Source organism: Callithrix jacchus, chromosome 5 (genome assembly GCF_049354715.1).
Source record: "Callithrix jacchus isolate 240 chromosome 5, calJac240_pri, whole genome shotgun sequence".
Taxonomy (NCBI): Eukaryota; Metazoa; Chordata; class Mammalia; order Primates; family Cebidae; genus Callithrix; species Callithrix jacchus.
Genome location: NC_133506.1, coordinates 47,761,719 through 47,782,891, shown reverse-complemented (window position 1 = coordinate 47,782,891; position 21,173 = coordinate 47,761,719).

Below are 21,173 nucleotides of genomic sequence, written 5' to 3'. Positions count from 1 at the left end.
GAGTCTCCAGGAGAGGATGAAAGCGACCGTGACCGTCACGTGGCCACAACCTCCCAGAAAAAAAGACTTCAGAAGGAAACACAAATCTGACAGTGTCCCTGCCATGCTTAAACCTCAGCACTGACTCCCAGCCACCTTCTTGAGCCCAGGCTCCCGTTGTGAATACGAGTGTCACAGAAGACAAACTGGAGTATGCGAGAAATCAAATCTTAAAAATTCTTCTGTAACTCAATTTAAATTGTTTTTATGTCAAGCCCTCAGTCTATCTAATGCCAGAAAATTTAGTCACTTCCAGGTAAATGCCACCATTCTGAGTTAAACACACAACCAATTTAGGATTCTGCACGCGCGCGTGCACACACACACACACACACACACACACATAATGGTAAGCCGCCGAGGACCAAGACATTTTGGAAAATAATCATGTTAGAAAGCTGAGTCTGGCCTGTCGCTATACTTTGCTCTCTGGAAGCATCTGGTAGCATTTTCTCATCCTGGGTGCTGTTGGTGTTTATCTCCCAGCATGTTCTGAGAAGCCTGTGTTACTTACTGTGTCTCTGGTTATCAAAGCCAACATGTAGCTTCCACATCAGGTCCCAGTGAGACGTTCTGCAGCCAACCAGCCAACCACATTCCAGCCAGGGAGCAGCAAGTGGTCTTTCTATACAAAGAGGCCCCCAAACAGTTGCAAAGAACACTTCCACTCAGATCACTTTGGCCAGAAATTGGCCACATAGTCACACCCAGACACACACAAAAAAAGGCTGGGATTTGTCATGTTGTTCTTATATGCCTGAATAACCTTTGTGGATCCAATTACTAAGAAAGAAGGGTTATATTAACAGAAAACTTGCACTTCCTATCCAGATATTTAATATGCACCTCAAAATTGTTCAAGGCATAAGTGTTACCGGAAAGGGGTCCCAATTCAAGACCCCAACAGAGGGTTCTTGAATCTCGTGCAAGAAAGAATTCAAGGCGAATCCATACAGTAAAGTGAAAGTAAGTTTATTACGGAAGTAAAGGAATAAAGAATGGCTACCTCGGGCCAGGCACGGTGGCTCACACCTGTAATCCCAGCACTTTGGGAGGCCAAGGCGGGCGAATCACAAGGTCAAGAGATTAAGACCATGGTGAAACCCCGTCTCTACTTAAAAATACAAAAATTAGTTGGGAGTGGTGGTGCGCACCTGTGGTCCCAGCTACTGGGGAGGCTGAGGCAAGAGAATTGCTTGAACCCCGGAAGTGGAGGTTGCAGTGAGCTGAGATCGTGCCACTGCACTCCAGCCTGGTGCCTGGCAACAGAGCAAGACTCTGCCTCAAAAAAAAAAAAAAAAAAAAAAAAGAAGGATGGCTACTTCACTGGCAAAGCAGCCCTGAGGGCTGCTGGATGCCCATTTTTATGATTATCTCTTGATGATATGCTAAACAAAGGGTGGATTATTCATGCCTCCCCGTTTTAAACCATACAGGGTAACTGCCTGGTGTTGTCATAGCATTTGTAAACTGTCATGGCGCCAGTGACCAGAGGTCATTCTCTTCGCCATCTTGGTTTTGGTGGGTTTAGGCCAGCTTCTTTGCTGCAAACTGTTTTATCCACTAGGTCGTTTGTTTTTTTTTGGGGGGGAGGTTTGGGGGGGCGGTTTGAGACGGAGTTTCGCTCTTGTTACCCAGACTGGAGTGCAATGGCGCGATCTCGGCTCACCGCAACCTCCGCCTCCTGGGTTCAGGCAATTCTCCTGCCTCAGCCTCCTGAGTAGCTGGGATTACAGGCACGTGCCACCATGCCCAGCTAATTTTTTGTATTTTTGGTAGAGACGGGGTTTCACCATGTTGACCAGGATGGTCTCGATCTCTTAACCTCGTGATCCACCCGCCTCGGCCTCCCAAAGTGCTGGGATTACAGGCGTGAGCCACCGCACCCGGCTCCGCAAGGTCTTTATGACCTGTATCTTGTGCCAACTTCCTATCTCATCGACTGAGAATGTCTAACCTTCTGGGAATGCAGCCCAGTAGGGCTCATCCTTATTTTACCCGACCCCTAAGCAAGATGAAGACGCTCTGGTCTAAATGCCTCTGACATAAAGATAATTATACAGAAGTAACAAGTCAGAATACTGAAAGCAAAGAACAAAAGGACAAGGGCGGATGACAAAACTAAAAGAACAAAGGTAACACTTAAAATTTAAAAGTAAATGTTTTACAATTCTCTATGGCCAAATGTTGAAACAGAAAGGAGAAGAAAAAGAGTCCATAGCTGGGGAGTGAGAGAGGTGGTTTCCAGCCGAGAGCAGAGAATTGAGGCCACCTCAACATGTGAACAAACTCTTCAGTCATTTTCTTGATCTTTAATGAAAATAAACTGAGCGTGCAGCAGAGAAGGTGAGAAAAACATGGCTTATAAATGGAAATATACCAAACAAAGTAGAAAATTCACATCAAGCCCACAGACAAGTCTCTGAACAAAGGGAAACTCTTTGGGGTAAAAAAAATAAAAACAAAGCTATCCCATAGAAAAATGTGACCAAAGGGAAGGGTGAGCTTTGGGAAGAAACTAACACGATGCTCCCACCTAAAGTGTACACAAGGATTGGTGAAACTTGGGAATTTGGGTTATAGCAAAATAGAAAATCAAGTTTTATCCTGGAGTCTGATACCTTGCACATTCATCCTCTGGTTTTGCACAGTTCTAATTCCCAGAAAGAGAGAGAAAAACCTGCCTGCCTTAAACAACACACAAATTAAGGTGAGACTTTGGCTCCATTTTTTGTTATATATAGCTATCATCTGCTCTAGAATGAGCTGGATTTCTTCCACTGAGTTCATATCTCCTTCTGTCTTTTTAAAAATGCATTTTAAAGCTTCATGTTTCTTTCTGGAAAATCTACCATAATGTAACAACAGATTTTAAAGCTTAAATGCATATTAATCATGATGCCAACAACCACAATCTAATATAGTCCTTACCTTTTACTGACAATGTGAATTTTAATTAAGTGTATAATGCATAATTAAGATCCGAAGTGCAGAATATATTTTTGGTCCTGTTTACTGTGTGTAAAAAACTCTAACATGGAATGAAGTTAGCTTCCCTGCTGCAAAAGACTCAAAATTTTACAAATTAAATGAATGGTGGCTACAATTGGGTTTTCAAAGACATTTTGACGACTCATTCAAGATGGTTGACAGAAATTGGAAGCAAGCTTTATGTTCATCTGTAGAGTAGGGAGATGGTCAAATAAATTATTGTACATCTATACAATAGAAAATAACAGGAACAGAGATGGAAAAATCTCCAAGGTACATTATATACCCATTTATACAACCTGACTTCATCTAACTAAAAATACATGTGTGTATTTGTGTGTATGCATACATATATGTGTATGTGTTTGAGTAGAGGTATGTATTTTTGTAATTGCATATATATGTGCACACCCAGACATAGGCAAAAACACGAGAAAGGGTATGAAATTACAGACACAAAATTTGAACATTGATTAGCTCTGAAGCAAGGACTGGCAAATTTTTACATAAAAGGATAGTAAATTTTTTCAATTTTGCGGACTGGTCCCTGGCATAACCATTCAACTCTGCCCTTATAGCCCAAAAGCAGCCAAAGACAAAACTAAGTGCATGATCATGGCTGGGTTCCAGTAAAATCTATTTACATAAACAGGCGTGGATGTCAGGGGAAGAGATTTGGTCTGTGGCCTATATTTGCCGCCCCTCCTCTAGAGAAATGAGTATTATGTGGGCAGTGAGGATTCAAGCAATAAGTCAATGAAGCAATGAAAAGGAAATTCTACTATTTATTCTATAACTTTTTTAAATTAATTAAAAGACTACCATATATCAAAATTGATTAAAGTTTTTTTATTTGAAAATTCTTTATTTCAGGTTAAGATTATGATTATTTCACATTATTTAAGTTTAAATTTAATTAATTGTAGCCTATCATTCAAATGTATTTAAATATTAGAAAATAACTTATGGCTTTGTTTATTTTCTTTTTGATTTGACTTTAAGTTCTGGGATACACGTGCAGAACGTGCAGGTTTGTTACACAGGTATACATGTGCCACGGTGGTTTGCTGCACCTGTCAACCCGTCATCTAGGTTTTAAGCCCCACATGCGTTAGGTATTTGTCCTAATGCTCTCCCTCCCCTTGCCCCCCACCTCGTGACAGGCCCTGGTGTGTGATGTTCCCTTCCCTGTGTCCATGTGTTCTCATTGTTCAACTCCCACTTATGAGTGAAAACATGCAGAGGTTTGTTTTCTGTTCCCATGTTTAAAAATTACAGAAAGAAAGAAACTATTTTGTGTCCTCTCTCATGCTTTATCCTGATAAAATATGTGTATGTATGTATTTATTTTAGAGACAGAGTCTCATGTTGCCCAGGCTGGAGTGCAGTGGCTATTCACAGGTGCAATTATTGCGCCCTGCAGCCTCAAACTCCTGGGCTCACGGGATCCTCCTGTCTCAGCCTCCGGAGTAGCTGGGACTACAGTTACTCACTACCATGCCCAGCTCTAACGTATCCCCATTTCACAGATGAAGCAGTCTAGCAGATGGAATCAAGCAAGCAGATTCTGGGGCCCAGCTCTTTGGCTGTGGATCCAGGTTTGACTCTTCCTTTTAGACCCTGAGCAACTCACTTAACTTCCATCAGTCTCAGGTTCCTCATCCATGAAATGTGAATTAAAATAACACTTTACTTGTAGTGGTGTAAGGAGACTTAAATGAACTAATACATATACAGCACGAAACCCAGACTCCCACACATAGTGTGCTGCTATAACTGTAAGCTATTAGCATTGCACTGCAAAACCAAATACAATGTCTTTTATTTTTGTAAATAAAGGGAAAAAGTATTTTTATAAAGTGCTTTTTTTGTTATAAGTGACTTCACTTACTCTGGACTGTAAGTTCTGAGTCATCATCATGTGGATGAAAGGCAGCTAGCTGTGCCTGCTACCCATTCTCAGTTTCTTCCTTTTAATGGTAGGAGTCCTTGGATTGTAGCTGGGCACATGGCCATGGAGCTGGAGAATACATTTCTCAGCCCCCCTCTTAGCTAAATGTGGCCACGTGACTCATGTGGCTAGCTAAGAGAATATGAATAGAAATAAAGAGTAGAACTTAAAAACAAGCTGTGCACCCCTTTATCATGCTGGAATACAAGGTGCTGGTTATAAAGCAGGCTCCACTGGGTCAAGGGCAGTACTCCAGGAGACGGCAGAAACTCGAGAGAGAAGAAATCTAGGTCATGGTTGATGTCACGAAACAACCCGACCACCTGTCTCTCTCGTCTTTAGATGAGAGAAAATATACTTGGATTAAGACATGTTAAAAAAATGAGGCTAATAGTTATAGAGCAAGCATATGAATAAAACTGCATTCATTAGAGAAAACCTAGCCGATGGCACAAATTGACCCAAAATATAAAAATGGCTCAAACACAGTTGACATGCATTTCTTGCTGATATAACCATGCTAAATGGTTCCAGATTGGTATGTCTGTGACAAGGGGAGGAAGACTCTTGGCTCCATACTGTCATTCAGGGCCAGCATGATAAGTGCTACCACCTTCAAGTAGTGTCTTCTGGCTTACTATGGTCATGTCCATGCACGAGGAAGATCTATAAAAGAACCCATAGAGGAGATTTATATGGGCCAGGCCGGGAAATGGCCATCATTGCTCCTACTCACATTCTATTGGCTAGAACCATCATATGCCCACACCTAATGGCAAGAGAGTTTTGGAAACCTGGAACAGCTATTGCACAGGTTGAAGTTATCATCTCTGACACAAACACTGTGTAAGCCCCCCAGAGAAAAGCTTCTTACCTTTTTTTTTCCACACTGTGTCCCCAGCATCTAGAACAGAGCTCTGCAAACTTTTTCTATAAAAACCCAGATAGTAAATATTTAGGCTTAGTGGGCCACACGTTCTCTGTTGCAACTCCTCAATCCTGCCATAGTAGCATGAAGGCAGCCACAGACAATATGTAAACAAATGAGCATGGCTGTGTTCCAATCAAAGTTTATTTACATAAACAGATGGAGAGCCAGATTTGACCAGCAGAACCTTATTGGCTGATTTAGAACAGTGCCCGGACACAACGGGTGTCCAATAAACATTGGCTAAATGGGTGATAGGGAATGAATGGTACAATTTCACAGGTTTGACCTAAGAAATAATAAAATATTACATGAAAAAAATTAGCAAAGTGCCTGATGCATAGTAATTGCTCAATAAATACTATTTATTCATTATTTGGAAATATAAAATAGAAATAAAGTATATTTCTCAAGGAGCAATCAATGTAGTAAGGAAGACAAGTATTTCTAGGAAAGCAATTAAAATAGTATTAACATGGAATAATAGAAGTATGTACAGTGCTCTGATGTAGTATAGGGTGGCTAATTTTGGGGAGGAGAGAGTGGGCCTAGGAGAAAATCACAGAGGAGATGAAGCCTGAAAAGGGGGTAAAGAATTAGAAGGCATTCTAAGAAACGAAGACTTTTTTTTTTTCATTTCTGAGCCAGAAACTCATTAAAGGCAAGCTGATGGCAGACGCCAGAGTCTGTGTAGGAGATGTTCTGTCTGCCTGTAACAGTCTTCCCCTCCCACACTTCCAAACTTTCCTTCACACTCACCCTCGAAGTAAGTATCAGCTCAAACATCACCTCCTTGGGAAACTTCCTGACCATCGTTCCCTGCCCTGTGTCCCCCAGACCAGGTCAGCCTCCATTCCTGCATGCTCTCTAATGTCTGTTCCTTGTAAATTTATACTCAGCTGACTGTGTGTGTATGTGTGTGTGTATGTGTGTGCATGCACGTGTATGTGTGTGTGTGTGTGTGTGTGTGTGTATACAATGTCTGCTTCCCATAAGGACAAACAGCTGGACTGAGTTGCTCACCACTTGGTAAATAACTGACTTAGAGAGCAGTCAATCATTATGTGTTGAATGAAAGAATAAATTTTTCATTGTGTTCTCTGATAGGGCCTTAAATGTGGATAATTGGAGCCTCTAATTGAGGTCAGATTGATCTACACTTCAGAAGCTGGATAAGCTGGTGATGACATTGACATGACTTGGTAAAATCTTAGAGGCTTAAGGAGCAGCAAAATGCAATGGCTAAAACTGTAGACTCGTACTATAACATATTTGCAACTTTTCTGCATATATATTAATAGTACGAGTCTACTGTGTTAGCCAATTATTCCCAAACTGGAAGTTCATTTTGTATAAATGCCAAGCCCTAGAGCTGACCGTTGGGGCTACAATCTTGGCCCTGCCATGTATTTATTTAACATCATTGGGTGTTCACTCATGCCAACCCCTTCATGTGTCACCTGGGGATGGCAATAATAAAGACTCTGGCTACACAGGGGCGTAAGGGGATTCTCACAGAAGTGCTTGCACGTGGTGAGTTCTCAGTAACTGTCAGCTACTCCTGTTATCATTTCCCCTCCTACCACTGAAGAGCTAAAGAAGAGAGTCATTCCCCATTCCCACAGAGGTGAGCCGAGGGGCTAATGCAGGTGAGGGAGGCACAGGGTGAAAGAGATTGAGTTCTGAGTAATCATCATATTGCATTCTCTAGATGTTACTATGACTTCATTTCCTTGAAAAGATTTGCAGACGTTCACACACCACAGTGGGGAAATAGAGCCACCCTAGATAAAATTAGGTCAATATTGATCAAGAAGCCAAAGGACGTTCAGACACACTGTTATGTGCACCCATTAAGCTGTGATATAATTGATGTTTCGAAATTAAGACCACAGGCACAGAGATGAGAACATGACTCACAGGTATTTCATGTACATATACATTTGTTTATTGACTCCGTGTGTTATACATATACAGACACAAACCACGCATTAGTCACTTGATAATTCAAGATTAGGTGCACATAAGCCAGCAGTATCACTTCTATTTAAATAAAATGAGTGTGTGTATGCCAGTGTTTTGTAATAAAAGCTTACACGAGTCAAATGTTTAACCATGTTATAGGCTTTGGACTAAGTATTTTATACATACAAAGTCTGTTTAAAATAAAAACGTATAAGCTGATATGTAAAGAAATTGATGAGAGGCAAAGCAAAACACCCAAATAGCACAGCTAGAAGAGGCAGAGCTAGTACTCTAACACTTGGAAACAGTACAACAAAATCTAACATTAGATGTTGTTGGTGTTGGTGATATTACCAGCTAGTATATAGAATACACTAAAAATACCCAATGAATAGAATAGTAAAAAAATTTTAAAGTTAAGTGTTCAGATAGTGGAAATAAAATGTTACTGAAGAGTAAAATTTAGTTCCATTTGCTATAATGAACACAACCTTTGGGATGAATACTAGCCCACCAGATTCAAGCCCAGATGACATGCATCATCTTGACTGAAAAAAAAAATACCTCCTGCTTTTTAGAAACTGTGAATTGCTGAACACAGCTTACAAAAATACCGCAGAAAGAAAATAAGTTCAATAAAAGATTAAACTCTAATTCAAATAAATAGAAACACAAGTAATAGCAGAAGGCAAGAGAAAAAAAATTGGGGGAAAATGAAAACTGTGGTTTAATCTTTTATCACATAGAAACAAAGAAGTCATGATAAGTGAATGTTTCTTTCCCCTCCCTCTCTCTTTAGTTGATGATGCTCAAGAAAAAAAAAAATGTCCTTTTACTAATTTGAAATAGTGGATCTGGGATAGTTCAAGAAAATTAACAAAACACTACTCTTAACAAAGCATAGATTTGTATTGATATTTTCTTCCAGTATTTTCTTGACATTGAAACTCAAAGATGGGTGATTTAGAGGCTCTTCAGGCTTTTGTTGGATGGAAACACTCAAAGCTCTCTCTGCTAAGGAAGAGAAGTTGGCAGCCCAGGAACATCTGCACAACACTGTCAGGGCCATGCCATGATCACCTGAGTGCTTGATGCTGGACTGGAACACCAGTAGCATCTGCATCTTTTTGCCTAAGGGATTTCTGTGGCCTCTGGAGACCAGTTTGCCACAGGCATGGTAGTCCAGAAGGACCAGGAATTAATGGTCCTCTAGAAGCTACCTTCAACCAACGACTGACAATGTTGGTGTATAAATACCCCAACTCTCTCTCTCTTCAGAAGGAACAACTCTGAGGCATTTTTCTCCACTGGCTTCCAGAGTTTTCCAGGAGACATTAACCTCCTTTCTTCCATGGTGGTAGTTGTCTTGATGACTCAAATTTCCTTCCCTGGCTCACTTCCCCACCTCCTTCCTGGTATTTCCTGGTACGACCTCCCAAATAAACAACTTGTACCCAAATCTTTATCTCAAGTTCTGCTTCTAGGGAGAACTCTAAATAACCAAGAATCTATCCAAACATTGAAGGGGAAGAAACTCACAAGGACCTGGTTTCGTTCAGCTCCCTGATGGGGCGGGGGCGGGGGGTGGTCAGAGAGGGAGCATGTGGCGATACAAGGATGTGAGAAGGAGAAAGAAAAGTTTATTTCTCACTCCATATCCTTTTTCCCAAACTCTCTCATGGGAATAGTTTCCACAAAAAGAAGCTGGATGAATGGTGATTCTGTAGTTTATATGTACATAGAAGTCTCCACCAGGAATTGCATTTCCTCCTACAAACTCTTCATTTAAGGCGTTTATTCAACAAAGATACATCAACAGAGAGGCAAAATAGTTAAGTGGGCAGGGCTATGGCTTTTGGAACCAGACTGGTATGTTGCTTCTGAGCTTGAGTCTCTGGCTGTCCTGATACCTGTTGAGCAAGCCAGTGCTCTTTTAATAAGTTGTCATTTTGTCTAAATTAACCGGAGTCCATTTCTGTTGCTTACACCCAAAAACTCTCTCTGATAAGATGTCCTCTTCTGTTACTAGACTGTAGAACCTCATAGGGCAGTGTCTCTGCCTTGATCACCTGTATGACCAAGGATTGGAATTTTTTTTAATATATTTACATTTTTACTCTTTCTTTTTTGCTATTATTATACTTTAAGTTCTAGGGTACATGTGCAGAATGTGCAGATTTGTCACATAGGTATACACATGTTATGGTGGCTTGCTGGATCCATCACCCCGTCATCTACATTAAGTATTTCTCCTAATGCTGTCCCTTCCCTTAACCCCACCACCTGCTATCCCTCCTCTATCCCCTGACCCTGCAACAGGCCTTCTGTGTGATGTTCCCCTCGAGGACTGGATTTTAACCAGGGTTAGAGTACCAGAACTTCTGAGAATGCGTGTGTGTGTGTGTGTGTGTGTGTGTGCACGTGTGTTGAGGGAAAACGGAGTATAGCTTGAAACAAAAATTTCAAGTTTATTTCAAAGTTTCATAATACAACTTTATATTTGTAGAATAAAAGGTAATGTTTCATCACACAAAATACAGCAAAAAAGCTCTACGAAAGCTTCTTGGTTCTTGAGACTCCTAGGATGCCTACAGGGCAAACGCAAGGCTGGGTAGAGGTTAAGAGCGCAGTATCCAGCATCAAATAGATGCGGGTGTAATCTAAGCTCATTGTTTACAAGCCAGTGTATGTCAAGAATTGTACTCCTTGGGTTCTCCCCTTTCTCACTGGCAAAAGGCAAATACTTGTTGTTCCCATCTGACAGGGTTATTGTGAGGATTAGAAGAGAAATAGCATACTTGCACTCAGTAAGTGTGGACGGATAGTGACGAAGGTCATGATGGCGCCAGGATGTCTGATCTGTGTGTGGCAAAGCCTTCAGGGAGTCTGTTTGCTTATAGGTCTGAAGAGGATCCTGGGAGATAATGCATCCTAAGGGAAGGGGCATCCAAACAGACTTAGAATGGCCAGGTGCAGTGGCTCACACCTGTAATCCCAGAACTTTGGGAGGCCAAGGTGAGTGATTGCTTGAGGCCAGGAGATCGAGACCAGTCTGGCCAACATGGCAAAACTCCATCCGTGTTTACTAAAAATACAAAAATTAGCTGGACATGGCAGCACGTACCTATAATCCCAGCTACTCAGGAGGCCGAGGCACAAGAATCACTTGAACCTGGGAGGCAGAGGTTGCAATGAGCTGAGATCCCGCCACTGCACTCCAGCCTGGGCAACAGAGAGAGTACTCTATCTCAAAGAGAAAAAAAAAAAAAAAACATACAAACAAACACACTGAGACTGACCTTAGCTGCCTAAGAGAAAGGGAAATTATGAATATAGCATGGGATGGGGCTCCTGGATGTGTCTCCTGGCCAATACCCCACTGCACTCTTGGCCCCAAGTCTAATGGACAACTGGGAAAATGCAAGTAAAAACTGAAGACACCATAGCCCCATAGACTCTATAAGATACGGGGTACCAGCAGACTGTCTGGGGGCCTCTCTATCAGAGGGTAGCATCATGACAGCCCCTTACACATCCACAGAATACAGTGTGCCTTGGCATCTTGAGGCCACAAGTTCTCAGTATCCCCTTCCAAAAGATGGGAAGGGCTGTGTCCTGTGTCTGCCCATCAGGTTCCATTGTGCCCTCTGAATGCTTTGCAGGTCAGTGATATTAGCCAGAGGGAGGCCCCTGACAGGAACAGAATTTCACGTGGGCCTGTGTGGGAGAGCCTCAGGGCCCAGACCAGGGTGAGGCCAGTGAAGATCTCAGATTGGAGCAGAAGTTAAGGAGCTGCCAAGGAACACAGTAATCAAGAAATTTATATATATATGTAATTATATATACAAACAAACATACAAACAAACAAACACACTGAGACTGACCTTAGCTGCCTAAGATAGATAGATAGATAGATAGATAGATAGACAGATATAGTTTGTTTGTTTGTTTGTTTGTTTGTTTGTTGTTGTTTTGACACGGAGTCTCTCTCTGTCCCCCAGGCTGGAGTGCAGCAGCCTGATCTCAGCTCACTGCAACCTCTGCCTCCCGGTTCAAGCAATTCTCCTGCCTCAGCCCCCCGAGTAGCTGGTATTACAGGCACAAGCCATCACACCCAGCTAATTTTTGTATTTTTAATAGAGACAGGGTTTCACCATGTTGGCCAGGATGGTCTAGATCTGTTGACCTCATGATCTGCCTGCCTCAGCCTCACAAAGTGCTGAGATTATAGGTGTGAGCCACCACGCCCAGCCAAGATAAGTCATATTTTAATGCCATATTGTTAAAAAATTAAAATGACCAAAAAACATGTCAAACAAAATGTCATACACACACACACACTCCCTCGATACACATATACATACATATAGATGCTGTATATATGTATACAGGATCAGCCACAGCACGTGCCGAGCCATATTAGAGCCTGATGCGTATGGAAACACCATTAACACTGATCCTCTCTTTATCTAAAATTTTAATCTTTTCTTCATCATGGATTTTTTTGCATTCATTTTTACTTTTTAATTAAATAAAATAATTTAACTGTAAAATAATTTTACTACTGAGTTTTTTGGTGCTCCATTCAATTCTGTACCCAAGGTGAGTGCCTCCCTTGCCTTACCCTGGAGAATGCCCAGAAATATTAACTTGGGAAAGGAGATGGTCATTCATGGTGGAGGGCCGAGCAGATGCCACCAAGTGGCAGAAATCTGTGGGTTATTCCTGTCGCTGCGACCTGCCCATTGCACCCACCCAGACAGGTGGACCACCTCTGTGATGGAAACCATTTCAGAATGATGGGTATTTTGGAATAGAACTGATACGTTACTTTGCAAGTGAGATTTGCTTTTTGGTGTTCCAGGGTAGGGTTCCCTTTCCTGGCCTTTCCAGCCCACCCCCCTCCACCTCGTCCTGCTGAGTACACATGCACGCACACGCGCGCGCACACAGGAAGTTTGTCAGCAGCTAATCTGAGCCCATCTACTTCTCTTTTGTCAGTAATGGCATATCTCTGTGTGGGGACACTGTGCTGCATACGAAATAGGGCCTGTCCGCCTCGCCGTGCGCACTTGCTCTTCGGGAGGCTGAGGCTGGTGCTGACAGACAAAGGCTAATTGGCAGGATCCAGCAGTCAGTTTCTGATGACACAGTAGAAATAATGAAAGACAGAGACGGGAACAAAGAAAGTTTAGAGGGAATAATAAAGGAAATATCTATACCATGAACATTTGCAGACGAGAAGAGAGGGCAATTTGAAATTTGAGGGTGTGGGGGGGAATGGGGTCTCCGTAAACAAGAAAGAATAAGAAACAAAGACGTCGGAACGCCTTCCTTGATAGATCGTGTTCAAATAGATCAATAAGCAGACAAATACATAAATGGACAGAAACACAGATGAAATAGATAATTTGGCATTTTATACTCAGAGCCCACCATTTGCTGGAATTCAGTGACAGACACACACTCGCATATACAAGTTAAATTTAGTAATACACAGGGAGTTCAAATTAGAAAGTCAAATATTCCAGCAAATAATGGAACTTAAGGAAATGGCTACAATATCTGTTTATATCCCCGTGTATGCCCTAGAGTGTTCAGGAGTATTTTTATCCTCTCATTTGTTACTTTGCCCATTATTAAATTCCATACAATGAAAGGGGAACAATATCTAGAAGGGAAAAGGGGGAAAAGTAGAAACAAATAACTGTATTCCTCGTAGAGGTCACACGGTGTCTTTAGGGAAACTAAGCAGTTGATCGTGTTCTTACAGGAAAACTAATTTAGGATTTCTGTTTAAATTAATGTGATTAAAAAATCCTCTTTTAAAATGCATACATTTTACATTTTTGTCAGGCTCGGCTTCATTGTACTAAACTGTGTGTGTTTGCAGGGGGACAGCATGTGCCTCTTTATCAGGAAAATGATCAATTTTTTACTGCTTTTGTTTCAGAGAATTTCACTGTCCAAGGAAATGACCTAGTTTATGGTTTCTCTGCATTCAGGGCATGTTGTACCACTGTGCACACAAAGATAAAAAAATAGCAACAATGGAAAATCTCCTTTGGATTATTTTTTTCAGCCCAGTTTGATGTATGGAAGGTACTCCGGAGTTCTTACACCAAAATCTAACTTAGTTCAACATCTGTTTTTGCCTGTCTACTGTGGACAGACCATAGTTCAAACCCTAGAGGAAGTTATGAGATGAAGCAGAGATTGCAAACTGGTGACCTGGGGGCCAAGTTGGCCTACAGACATGTTTTATTGTATACTGTAGCACAGACACTTACATTGCAGCACTCTAGAGTGTATTGAATTGTATTTTTTATTTAGCTGCCAGCATCTATGAATTAGGAGATTTGATTCAAAACTTCAGGTTTCTGGCTTCTTAAAAACCCATGACAATGTCAGGTCTTTATTCTCATATGACAATTGGCCTGAGTGGTAGCTGCTCCCCAAGACAGGGAGAGCTTACTCTGGTTAGCCCCAGTCCCCACCACTCCCTGTTGTTCTCTTGCATAGAAGCTAAGTCTCACTTACCATTTATCACTATTCTCACACTATTGTTTTCCTTAGAGTAGATTGCAGAAACCTACATAATATTCCCTGTACCCATAAATCTATTAAAAGTGGAAAAATTAAAGACAAACCAAGCAATCCGTGTGTTTTAAGAAAATGTTTTCTCAATTTCAGCTTATTTGATTCACTTATCTAATAGATCCCTATAAAAATAACAGCTAATACTTATATAACTCTTACTATGTGTCAGGCAATTTTCTAAGTCTGTTATATATTTAAATTCATTTTAGCCATATACCCGCTCTATGTGGTTGGTATTATTTTGATCCAGTTTCACAGATGAGAAAACAGAGGCTGAAAGAGTTTAAGTGACTTGTTCATGATCTATTGCTAGCACGGTAGGACCCTGCAGGCACTGAAATATTTTCTGCTTGATATAAAGTGTGTATGACACAAGCATGTGATAAAAAATAGCTAGCATGCATCACCTGCCTAGTATATTCCAGACACTAGAACAGGCTCAGAAAACATAAACCGGTATAAAGAGAAACTTACACTGGGTTGCAAAAAGGCTACAAATAAGAGGCTTCAAAACTTGGAAAGAGGAAACTATTTATGTCAAGTGCTCAGAGGAAGCTTAGATGTTTTCATCTAGGAAGTGGAAGTTGAAGTTGACCTTAAAGATTGAAGTTGAGAAGGAATAAAATACACAGAGATGTAGCTTGGGATGCACCGGTCTTTAGCTGGAGACAGTTGGAAAAACGTAAGATTAAAAGATTATAAATGGGAAAATACAGACCACATCCCAGGAAGAACAAGGACAAAGGACAAGTACTTTCATGTTTCTTCATGTTTCTTGAAATGCCAGCTACGATCATGCATTCTAGGGGAGATAGGGATGGACAGATCTTCGACACTGCCCTACAAGAGTTTATGTTGTGGTAAAGAAGAAGAAAATATTTGTATGCATCTGTGATTCAAGGGGGAAAGTGAAAAGTGGCCTAGCTAAGAGACCCTGTTATCCCACTGTCTGGTGAACCCCTTCATTGTCCCTCAGGCCCTGCAACCCCAACTTGCAGAAATATGAACCCATCGTCTTCCACCACACCTCCTCTTCCCAGTTCAATGAAGCGTGCCATTTTCATAGGACCATGACCTAGACAATTGGGTACTCTTCTCTTCTTCCCTTTCTCCATCCCCAAGATCCTAGTCAACAAGCCCTACCAAGCCCACTTCTGAAACCTTTCTGAAATATCACATTGAGCTCAGTGGCCCATGCTTGTGATCCCAGCTACTAAAGAGGCTGATTGGAAAGGATGACTTGAGCCCTGGAGTTCAAGACCAGCCTGGACAATATAGTGAGACCCCATCTCATTTAAAAAAATAAGAATAAAGTCTGAAATCCATCTCTTCTCTTCTTGCCTTCTGCCACCACCTTGGTCCAGGCTGCCATTCTTTTCCCGACTAGGCTATTCCAACGCCTTCTCACTAGAATGTCTCCCTTTCTACCATCTTGCCATTTCCCCTAAATTTCCTATATGTATTTTAATTTACCTATGGCCCATTGTTCCCTGCTAGAGTCCACTTGAATAGTCATATTATGAATGAGAGCAAAGTGACAAGTTATCAATGTAGAAATCTATTTAACATGAAGATAACAACGTTCTGCTAATTATCTCTACAGTTAGTGTTATAATGGTTAAGAACATGAGTTCTTGAAGTCTAGCAGGCTGGCGTTCAAAGTCGAGCACAGCCCACATACTAACGGTATGTAACCTTGGGCATATGAACCTCTCAGTTTCCCTTTTTGTAAAATGGGATTAATAATAATACCAAACTTACAGGTAGTTGTAAAGAATGAAGTAAATCATCATTATGCTTTGGGCTTGACACGTAGTAAGTGCTCACAAACTATATTGTTTTTCTCAGAAAGGTTATTATTATTGGGTAGTAAAGAATGTTGATTGTTTAATAAACCAGGTTAGTGCATCGCTGCTCCATGCCAGCATATAATCAAGAATTCCAGCATACCTGGAAGTCCTCAGGGCCTTGGAAACTGTGAAGCTAACCAGTGTGGTTTGCCTCAATTAAGAGCAGAGAAATGCTTTCTTCTCTGTGTTGTGATTTTAAGTAATATCAATGTTTCATAAAACTTATTAGTGTAGGTCTAGGTGAAACAAAAATAAGAGAGCACACTGGGAAATTAATTTTAAACAAATTACATGTAAAATGCAAGGATTTGTAATATTGTTTCTAAAGCAGCCTAATCTTAATATCATATATTTTGCTTTATGAAGCTCCAAGTTTTAGATTAATCATATTGTTTTTTATTTACTATTCCATATAATAATTGGCTTATTTGTGATATCAATATGCATGAATTTTTTTAGCTTGCTTCTTCAGGAAAGCATTCAGCCTGATGTTTATAATATACTGATTTTAATATGCAATGGATGTGTTTATATGCAGATTAAATTGGTTCACATTTACACTAAACAAGAAAGCCAAAATGTAGAGAGGTGCTGAGACCTGAGTAACTCTCATTAAAGTGTAAGAACCCATGACACAATCTTCAGCTCATTGCCTCCTAATAGCATAACGGTAGTTCAAACCTTAGCCTGTCTCCCTCAATATGACGCTGTACATCTTTTCAGAAAAATGGAGAGGTATTCCACTCTAGATTGCTCCTATAACAGTGGTTCTCAATGGGGAAGAGAGGGGGATTTGGGCTCCCAGCAGACATTAGGCAATGTCTGAAGATATTTTTGATTGTCATAACTATGAGGGGGTGGGGGAGGATGTTAGCAGCATGGAATTGGTTGTTAAACTCCCTACGATGTCCGGAACAGCCTTCAAACCAAAGAATTATCCATCCCAAAGTGTAAGTAGTTCTGAGGCAGAAAAACTCTACCCTATATGAGGAAAGGTATTTTTTTTAAGTAACTGAAAACCTTTAAACTGCAATAAGTTGGGGCTGCATGTTTTCAAATATTTTCTACAACTCGATCTTCACTAAATAAAAGTAAAAACAGGTGTTCACTATTGAAAAGCAAATAATATATATTCAATACAGGTTTACGGAGGTTCCATTGTATATCAGAGACTATCCTAGGCAAAGTCTTCAAGAGGTGACATCAGTGGATAGACAGATGATCAATAGACGGATGGATGGATGGATGGATGGATGGATGGATAGACTGATAGATAATAAATAGGCAGACATCACATAATGTAGTGGGTAAGTGCTATGGAGAAAAACAAAACAGATTCAGGAGATGGGGATTTTCAGAAGCTGTTTCTGAAACTGTAACATTTGAGCAAGGCCTAACTGAAATGGAAAAAGGACCCATGCACGGCAGTACACCTGGCAGAGAGAACAAATGCGCAGAGTGTGAAGTGGAAACATGCTCAGTGTGATCGAACAGTACACCTGGCAGAGAGAACAAATGTGCAGAGTATGAAGTGGAAATGTGCTTGGTGTGATCAAGGAGGAGCAAAGAGACCACCGTGAACAAGAGGGAGCATGCAGGAAACAAGGTCAGGCAGGTAGAGGGGCTGGGTCACACAGGGCAGGGCTCTGGGAGTGCTGATAAGGACTTCGGATGTTACATTAAGTGTGACATCTTTATAGGTGCATATATTTATTGGGATTTTTCTAATTCCAAAAGTAATACATGCTTGTTGTTTTTAAAAATAGTAAATATTGCTGATATGATACTTTAAAACACACCAAACATCAATATTAACAATTTGTTGTATATTCTTCCAATTTTTCCATGCATATACTAAGACCACCATATGTACTACTCATCCATTCATCCAGCCGCTTATTACAAATAAATATGTGCATATATATATATATATATATATATATATATATACACACACACACACACAAACAAAAAGCACATACATATGCTTTTTGGCAACTTTCTTTCCTACCAATTATTTCTTTAGCCCAAATGGTCTGGTTTTGATTTTCTTTTTTCAACTTTTCTAGCTACTGGCTTGGAGGGAAGGGGGGTGGGGACATTTAAATTGGCGTTATTTAACTCTTTCTTTTCCTTCTCATATCTAGCACAAAGGTAATCAAGAGAGAAAGAGTAGACAGGAAAATCAGACCAACTTATAACACAAATGTTGGAATGGGCAGAGCTCTATATTTTTAAAGAGCTTGTTTTATTTCCTTTACTAATGCTTTGTAATTTTTCTCTGTGGATATCTTACACATCTTTTGTTAGTTTTCCCCCCAGGTGTAGGTTTGTTTTTTTGGGGGGGGGGTTGTTTTTGCTTTTGTTTATTGAGACAGGGTCTTGCTCCATCATCCAGGCTGGAGTGCAGTGGCACAATCTTGCTCACTGCAACCTCCACCTCCTGGGTTCAAATGATTCTTGTGCCTCAGCTTCCCAAGTAGCTGAGATTACAGGCACACGCCACCATGCTACACCTTCCTAGAATATATCGCTTCTCCATCTAAAACCTTCCAAAGGCTCCCCATGGATTCTGGATAAAGGCCAAGCCCTTCTCCATTACAGACCCTCCCAACCATGCCTGCTAAAACTGCAGCCACTGGAAACCTGCAAACACTTTCTTTTCAGTACCCTATTTCTTCTGTCAAGAACATCCTTTTCTTTACTTTTCCTCAGAGACAGACTAACGCTTCAGTACCACCTAAAATAATCCCTCTTGGGAAAACCTTCCATGGCCCTTTATTCAAGGTCTGTGGCAAGAATTGATCTTGAAATATTATTCTGCATCATTTCGGTTTAGCTCACTCACCTGCAGTTCTCTTACTGCATTCCAAGGAACGTTTTCTCCCAAACCGAACCAAAGTCTCAAAGAAGCCACAGGACCATAAGACCAAAAATTTGCAGGCAGGTTTATAGACAGAGTTTTTGGCTCCCAAATAATAAGAGTCAGATTCAACTCTAGGAAAGTGGGAGGAGGCAACAGACAAGTAACTCAAACTGAGGAGGAACTGGAGAACTGCCAGAGAGAATTAATTACCAATAGGCTTTTGTCTGCAGAACCACAGAGCAGAATGAAAGAGACCTTGTACCAACATGTCCCTGTGTATATATTGCAATCCATCCTAGATGTCTGTAAACTCTCTGAACACAGCATGGAGGACTTGGGTGTCTCAAGTCGGAAAAGAGATGCCAAGAGAAATTTTTGGCCTTTGAGCAAAACATAATAGAAGAAAAATAGAAAGTTTCCTTCTGTGAGGTTTCCAATAAGAGGGGAATCTCCAAAGGACCCATGACAATGCCCAGAGGAGAGAAAAGTCAGCCTAAACATCCCCCAGGTCCAGAGACTGTATAGTCATTCCACAAGAGTAGCCGTAAAGTGGAGACCTGGCTTCCCAGCCTCTCTTCCATCCTCTTTCTCTGAACACGGAGAGGTCAGAAACCCCTTTTAGCAAGCTTGTAGACTTGGAGTGAGGAAAGAAAGAAGGTGACTATTTACTGGATGTAGGCTTCCCTGGAGAGCACATCTATGGGAAGGAGAGGATTTAATTTTAAGTCAAGTTCAGAGGTTGGCTTATTATCTGGTGCAAAACATTCTAATTTCTGAACTAAAACTGCGTTTAGTAGCTTAAAGTGACTGCAGAAATTTCTATTAAAATGAGTCATCAAAAAGTCATCCAGGGGCAGGAAACAAACCTTCCCAGTTTAATAAAGTTTTAAGTGATAGCGGAAGACAAAATGAAATTGCTTTATGTTTACACCCCATTATTTCTACTTGTTTAATGGTCTATTCTATACAGAAAACTGCTACTTAACATAACATCTCACATATGTTAAATTCTCAGTAAATGTCCCTGAAAGAATGAAAAAATGCTGGAAAATTACCATTTAAAGATAAAAGAGTAAGAAGAAGAGAAAAAATCCCATAGGCAATTGCTAGCACACGTATTTTTAAAATAACATTAAAATTATCATTCTGTTTATTTCTAGGGACTTGAAAATTTCTCTCTGGTGCCCATTCCTATGTATTAAATCAGTGAACAAATGAATTTGCCTACCCCTAGAGTCTCAGAAACTCACGTTTTGAGCTGGTTAGCATACCAAAATATAAACCTCCAGAAAATAGGAGTCTTGTATATATAAATTCCCCTGAATGGCCAAACCATTTGTTAAAATGTTTACCCAAATAGTATCCAGACCTGCCACTGGGAGTTTCCTCTATCTCTTCTTTAGGATTTTGTCCATAGGAAATAGAGTTGGGGAAAAGATACTTTAGGCAGAGAAAATAACTATATGTGCTGAAAGATGTGGAAACAAGGAGATATTCAGGACCCCTTGGCTGGTTTGATTCAGCCTGGAAACTAGGCTGTAAGGGGAGGAAGAGGTATACATGGTGAAAGGTGAGGTCAAAATAATAGACTGAAGCTATTCCAAGCAGTTTGGAATCCATTTCGCCAGGGAAGTACCTTAGGATTAACATACTACCCTATGGGAAATGGGCATTTCCTCCTGGCATTTTCCCCATCTCCTCCTCACTTTTAATTAAGTGGTCAGATCTGCATCTGGTAACCCAAGGCAGAACACAAACTGTCTCCCCGTCTTTTCTTCTGGCTAATTTTTTATGAAATCCTGTGATTTATAAATGTGCTTCTGAAAAAGAAAAAAAAGAATGAGACAGAGGCAGTTTGCAAACAAATCCAAAGCATACTGAACGAAATATGTAGAAAAAGGGATTTTTCTATGTATTAGTCTTATTTCACCCTACTATAAAGAAATACCCAAGACTGGGTAATTTATAAAAGAAAGAGGTTTC